Genomic DNA, 7,014 nt, shown 5'->3' with positions numbered 1-7,014 from the left:
AGTCAGTGCTGGGACTCGTCTGTTATACACACAGACAGTGCTGGGACACTCAGTCCAGTTATACACACAGTCAGTGCTGGGACAATCAGTCCTGTTATACACACGGTCAGTGCTGGGACACTCAGTCCTGTTATACAAATAGACAGTGCTGGGACAGTCAGTCCTGTTATACACACGGTCAGTGCTGGGACACTCAGTCCTGTTATACACACAGTCAGTGCTGGGACAGTCAGTCCTGTTATACACACGGTCAGTGCTGGGACACTCAGTCCTGTTATACACACAGTCAGTGCTGGGACAGTCAGTCCTGTTATACACACGGTCAGTGCTGGGACACTCAGTCCTGTTATACACACAGTCAGTACTGGGACACTCACATTTCTTATACACACAGTCAGTGCTGGGACACTCAGTCCTGTTACATACAGAGTCAGTGCTGGGATATTCATTCCTGTTATACACACAGTCAGTGCTGGGACACTCAGTCCTGTTATACACACAGTCAGTGCTGGGACACTCTGTCCTGTTATACACACAGTCGGTGCTGGGACACTCAGTCCTGTTATACACACAGACAGTGCTGGGACAGTCAGTCCTGTTATACACACAGTCAGTGCTGGGACACACAGACCTGTTATGCACACAGTCGGTGCTGGGACACTCAGTCCTGTTATACACATAGTCGGTGCTGGGACACTCAGTCCTGTTATACACACAGTCAGTGCTGGGACACTCAGTCCTGTTATACACACAGTCAGTGCTGGGACACTCAGTCCTGTTATACACACAGTCAGTGCTGGGACACTCAGTCCTGTTATACACACAGTCAGTGCTGGGACACTCAGACCTGTTATACACACAGTCAGTACTGGGACACTCAGTCCTGTTACATACAGAGTCAGTGCTGGGACACTCAGTCTTCTTATACACACAGTCAGTGCTGGGACACTCAGTCTTGATATACACACAGTCAGTGCTGGGACACTCAGTCTTCTTATACCCACAGTCAGTGCTGGGACACTCAGTCTTGATATACACACTCAGTGCTGGGACACTCAGTCCTGTTATACACAGTCAGATAAATAAATAACTGCAATCAAAGAATGAAATCTCCAGGACCTGACGGTTTCCACCCCAGAGTATTAAAGGAAACGGGTGGGGAAATTACATTTGCATTAGTCATAATTTCCCAAAGCTCTCTCGACTCAGGAATTGTGCCTTTGGATATGAATGTTGAAAGTGTCACTCCGTTATTTAAGAAAGGAGGGAGGGAGAAATCAGGAAAATACAGACCTGTCATTTTAACGTCGGTTGTGGGCAACTTACTGAAATCTATCATGAGAGACAAAATGAGTTGGCCAAATAGAGTCAACTTGTATTTGTGAAGGGCAGGTCATGTCTGACTAATCTAGTTGAATTTTTTGAGGTCACTAACAAGGTGGACAGGGGAGTGTCTCTGGATGTTGTCTATATGGACATACAGAAGGCATTTGATATGTTTCAGCACAAGAGATTAATAGAATAATTAAAATGAAAGGGACCTTGTGACTCGGGTTAGAAATTGTTGGGAGGCCGGAGAAAAGAGTAGGGATAAAGGGGAAGTTTTTTGGTTGGCGGGATATGACAAGTGGTGTCCCCAGGGATCAGTACTGCGGCCTCATCTTTTCGCCATATTTATCAATAACGTGGATGAAGGAATAGAGAGTTATAGGTCAGTGTTTCCAGATGACACTAAGTTATGAGGCACAGTCAGTGGTGTAGATTGGAGCAGGAAGTTACAAAGGGACAGTTTAAGTGAATGAGCAAACTGTGGCAGGTGGAGTTCAATGTGGGGAAGTGTGAGATCATTCAATTTGGATATAAAAAGGAAACATTGCAGTATTTTCTTAATGTGAGAGACTGGGAATGGTGGAGGAGCAAAGGGATTTGGGTGTCCATGTACACAAATCACTAAAGGCTAGTGCACAGATACAAAAAGCAATCACAGACTAATGGCCTTTATCTCGAGGGCTGGAATACAAAGGGAAGGAAGGGATGCTTCAGTTCGACAGAGCCTTGGTTAGAGCCCATCTGGAGTACTGATCCTCACCAAGGATATATTGGCCTTGGAGGGGAGACAGTGCAGATTCACCAGAATGATACTGGGACTTGAAGGGTTCATTTATGAGGACCGGTTGCATAACCTTGGTTTGCATTCACTTGAGTTTAAAAGGTTGAGGGATGATTTGATCCAGATATTTAAAATGATTAATGGATTCTCTGGTTGGGGAATCCAGAACAAGAGAACATAACCTTAAATTTACAGCTACATTGTCTAGGATTGAAATCAGGAAGCTCTTTTTCAGACAAGGGTAGTGGAAATCTGCTCAGGCTGATTGAAGTGGACCCTGTGATATAATAGAATTTTCTGTCCTGTCAGATTTGGACATGTTGTAAATCCATCTTTTAAAATGGTGGAGGAACTCAGTTCTAAGATGGATTCCACTCACTTCATTATAATTCCTCGATCAGCTTCTCTTATCATCGAGATATCAAGGACTAGAAACATCGTGTTTAAAAGAAAGCTGATTTATTTGACAATTGTACAGAATATTAAACTCCTGCCCAGTTATTGGGGTTATAAACATCAGAAACAACTCCCAACTGTCAGAATGAACATGGTTCAGTCCTGGATGTGATTAACATCAGCAATAACAGAAGAGGCGAACAGCCAGCTGTCGTGGTGCACATAGGCACCAACGATATAGGTAAAAAAGGGGATGAGGTCCTAAAAGCAGAATATAGGGAGTTAGGAGGTAAATTAAAAAATAGGACCTCAAAGGTAGTAATCTCAGGATTGCTGCCAGTGCCACGTGCTAGTCAGAGTAGAAATAGGAGGATATTTCAAATGAATACGTGGCTAGAGGAATGGTGCAAGGGGGAGGGATTCAAATTCCTGGGACACTGGAAACGGTTCTGGGGGAGGTGGGACCAGTACAAACCGGACGGTCTGCACCTGGGCAGGGCCGGGACCGCTGTCCTAGGAGGAGTGTTTGCTAGTGCTGTTGGGGAGGGTTTAAACTAAAGTGGCAGGGGGTTGGGAACCTGAGCAGGGAGAGAGAGGAAAGCGTAACAGGAAGGGACAGAAGGTATGGAGTAATAGGTAAAGTGTTAAAAAAGGAAAAAGCAGGAACTAAGCGTCACAAAACAGATTTGAAAGTTCTTTATCTGAATGCACGTAGCATTCGTAATAAAATGGACGAGTTAACGGCACAAATAACTACGTATGGGTATGATCTTGTGGCCATTACAGAAACATGGCTGCAGGGTGACAACGACTGGGAATTAAATATGCCAGGGTATTTAACAATCAGGAAGGACAGGCAGGAAGGAAGGGGAGGTGGGGTGGCTATGTTAATAAAGGAAGGAATCACTGTAATACAGAGAAATGATATTGGGACAAAGCATCAAGATAATGAAACAGTTTGGGTGGAGATAAGGAATAATAAGGGAAAAAAAACATTAGTGGGCGTAGTATATAGGCCTCCTAATAGTTGCAACTCTGCTGGAAGAAGTATTAATCAGGAGATAGTCGGGGCATGTAATAAGGGAACAGCCATAATTATGGGGGATTTTAATTATCATATTAACTGGACAAATCAAATTGGGCAGAGCAGCCTTGAGGACGAGTTCATTGAGTGCATCAGGGATGGATTTCTTGAGCAGTATGTAACTGATCCTACAAGGGGGCAGGCAACCTTGGACCTGGTCCTGTGTAATGAGTCAGGATTAATTAATAATGTCCTAGTTAAGGATCCCCTTGGAACGAGCGACCACAACATGGTTGAATTCCATATCCAATTAGAGGGTGAGAAGGTTGATTCTCAAACAAGCGTACTGAGCTTGAATAAAGGAGACTATGATGGTATGAGAGCGGAATTGATTAAAGTGGACTGGGAAAATAGATTAAAGGGTAAGACGGTACATGAGCAGTGGTGTTCATTTAGGGAGTTATTTTACAACTTTCAAAATAAATATATTCCACTGAGGAAAAAAGGGTGTAAAAGAAATGACAGCCACCCGTGGCTAAGTAAAGAAATCAAGGATAGTATCCGACTAAAAACAAGGACATATAAGGTAGCCAAACTTAGTGGGAGGATAGAAGATTGGGAATTCTTCAAAAGACAGCAAAAAGTAACTAAAGGATTGATTAAGAAAGGGAAGTTAGATTATGAAAAGAAATTAGCAAAAAATATAAAAACAGATAGCAAGAGTTTCTATAGTTATATAAAAAGAAAAAGGGTGGCTAAGGCAAACATAGGTCCCTTAGAGGATGAGACCGGGAAATTAATGGTGGGAAACATGGAGATGGCAAAAATGCTGAACAAATATTTTGTTTCAGTCTTTACAGTAGAGGACACTAAGAATATCCCAACACTGGACAAACAGGGGACTCTCGGGGGGGAGGAGCTAAATACGATTAAAATCACTCAGGAGATGGTACTCAGTAAAATAATGGGACTCAAGGCGGATAAATCCCCTGGACCTGATGGCTTCCATCCTAGGGTCTTGAGGGAAGTGGCAGTAGGGATTGTGGATGCTTTGGTGATAGTTTTCCAAAATTCCCTGGACTCAGGAGAGGTCCCGGCAGATTGGAAAACTGCTAATGTAACACCGTTATTTAAAAAGGGTAGTAGGCAGAAGGCTGGAAATTATAGGCCAGTTAGCTTAACATCTGTGGTGGGTAAAATTTTGGAGTCTATTATTAAGGAGACAGTAACGGAACATTTAGATAAGCATAATTTAATAGGACAAAGTCAGCATGGCTTCATGAAGGGGAAGTCATGTCTGACAAATTTGCTTGAGTTCTTCGAGGATATAACGTATAGGGTGGATAAAGGGGAACCAGTGGACGTAGTGTATTTAGACTTCCAGAAGGCATTCGACAAGGTGCCACATGAAAGATTATTACTTAAGATAAAAAATCACGGGATTGGGGGTAATATTCTGGCATGGGTGGAGGATTGGTTATCAAACAGGAAGCAGAGAGTTGGGATAAATGGTTCATTTTCGGACTGGCAACCAGTAACCAGTGGTGTTCCACAGGGGTCGGTGCTGGGTCCCCAACTCTTTACAATCTATATTAACGATTTGGAGGAGGGGACCGAGTGCAACATATCAAAATTTGCAGATGATACAAAGATGGGAGGGAAAGTAGAGAGTGAGGAGGACATAAAAAACCTGCAAGGGGATATAGACAGGCTGGGTGAGTGGGCGGAGATTTGGCAGATGCAATATAATATTGGAAAATGTGAGGTTATGCACTTTGGCAGGAAAAATCAGAGAGCAAGTTATTTTCTTAATGGCGAGAGACTGGAAAGTACTGCAGTAAAAAGGGATCTGGGGGTCCTAGTGCAAGAAAATCAAAAAGTTAGTATGCAGGTGCAGCAGGTGATCAAGAAGGCAAACGGAATGTTGGCTTTTATTTCGAGGGGGATAGAATATAAAAACAGGGAGGTATTGCTGCAGTTATAGAAGGTATTGGTGAGACCGCACCTGGAATACTGCATACAGTTTTGGTCTCCATACTTAAGAAAAGACATACTTGCTCTCGAGGCAGTACAAAGAAGGTTCACTCGGTTAATCCCGGGGATGAGGGGGCGGACATATGAGGAGAGGTTGAGTAGATTGGGACTCTACTCATTGGAGTTCAGAAGAATGAGAGGCGATCTTATTGAAACATATAAGATTGTGAAGGGTCTTGATCGGGTGGATGCAGTAAGGATGTTCCCAAAGATGGGTGAAACTCGAACTAGGGGGCATAATCTTAGAATAAGGGGCTGCTCTTTCAAAACTGAGATGAGGAGAAACTTCTTCACTCAGAGGGTGGTAGGTCTGTGGAATTTGCTGCCCCAGGAAGCTGTGGAAGCTACATCATTAGATAAATTTAAAACAGAAATAGACAGTTTTCTAGAAGTAAAGGGAATTAGGGGTGATGGGGAGCGGGCAGGAAATTGGACATGAAGCTGAGTTCGGATCGGTCAATGCCCTGTGGGTGGCGGAGAGGGCCCAGGGCCTGTGTGGCCGGGTCCTGCTCCTACTTCTTGTGTTCTTTCGATTTGTGGTTGGGATCAGATCAGCCATGATCTTATTGAATGGCGGAGCAGGCTCGAGGGGCCGATTGGCCTACTCCTGCTCCTATTTCTTATGTTCTTATGTTCTTATAAAAGCAAAAGGATCTTTCACCCAACGCTTTTCCTTCAAATTTTCAAATCCCTCTGCAGGGAAGTAGCGACTAAAATGGTCAGACAGAGCAGCGAGATGCAACTGTGTGACTCATTTCATTTCATTCCCTTTTTCTTCATTGATGCTGTTCTCCTCAATGTGTTGTAACAGTGTGAAGCAGTAAATGAGCTCCGCTCCCATTTCTGAGCATAACTCTTCAAAAACCCTGCAGTTCAGTGAGCTTCCTTTAATGAAAAACCCCTTCTCATTCCAAGCCATTATAGAGAGTGCGGTGCCCAAAACTGAGCACTGAACTCTAAATGATGCCGAACCAGAGCTCTGTATAACGGTGACATAACTTCCACTGCTTTTTATTCGAATTCTCTTGAGATAAAGATCAAAATTTAATCTCCATTTTAATATTTTAGTAATCACTTTTAGTGATTTCTATACTTGGATCCCTAAATCGCTCTCCTCCCCCACATTTCCTAGCTTCTTGCCATTTAGAAAATACACTGATCTATCGTTTTCAGGTCCAAAGGGATGACCTCACACTTCCCCACGTTGAACTCCATCTGCCACAGTTTCACCCACTCACTTCATCTATCAATGTCCCTTTGCAAATTTCTGCTCCCATCGACAATGTTTACTGTGCTACCTAAATTGTCGTCAGCACACTTGTAAATAAAGCTCTCTGCATAAGAACATAAGAAATAGCAGCAGAATAGGCCAAATGGCCCATCGAGCCTGCTCCGCCATTCAATAAGATCATGGCTGTTCTTCGATCTCAACTCCACTTTCCCGCCTGAT

The sequence above is a fragment of the Heptranchias perlo genome, unplaced genomic scaffold (assembly GCF_035084215.1).
Source record: "Heptranchias perlo isolate sHepPer1 unplaced genomic scaffold, sHepPer1.hap1 HAP1_SCAFFOLD_47, whole genome shotgun sequence".
Taxonomy (NCBI): domain Eukaryota; kingdom Metazoa; phylum Chordata; class Chondrichthyes; order Hexanchiformes; family Hexanchidae; genus Heptranchias; species Heptranchias perlo.
This window is presented reverse-complemented; position numbering follows the sequence as displayed.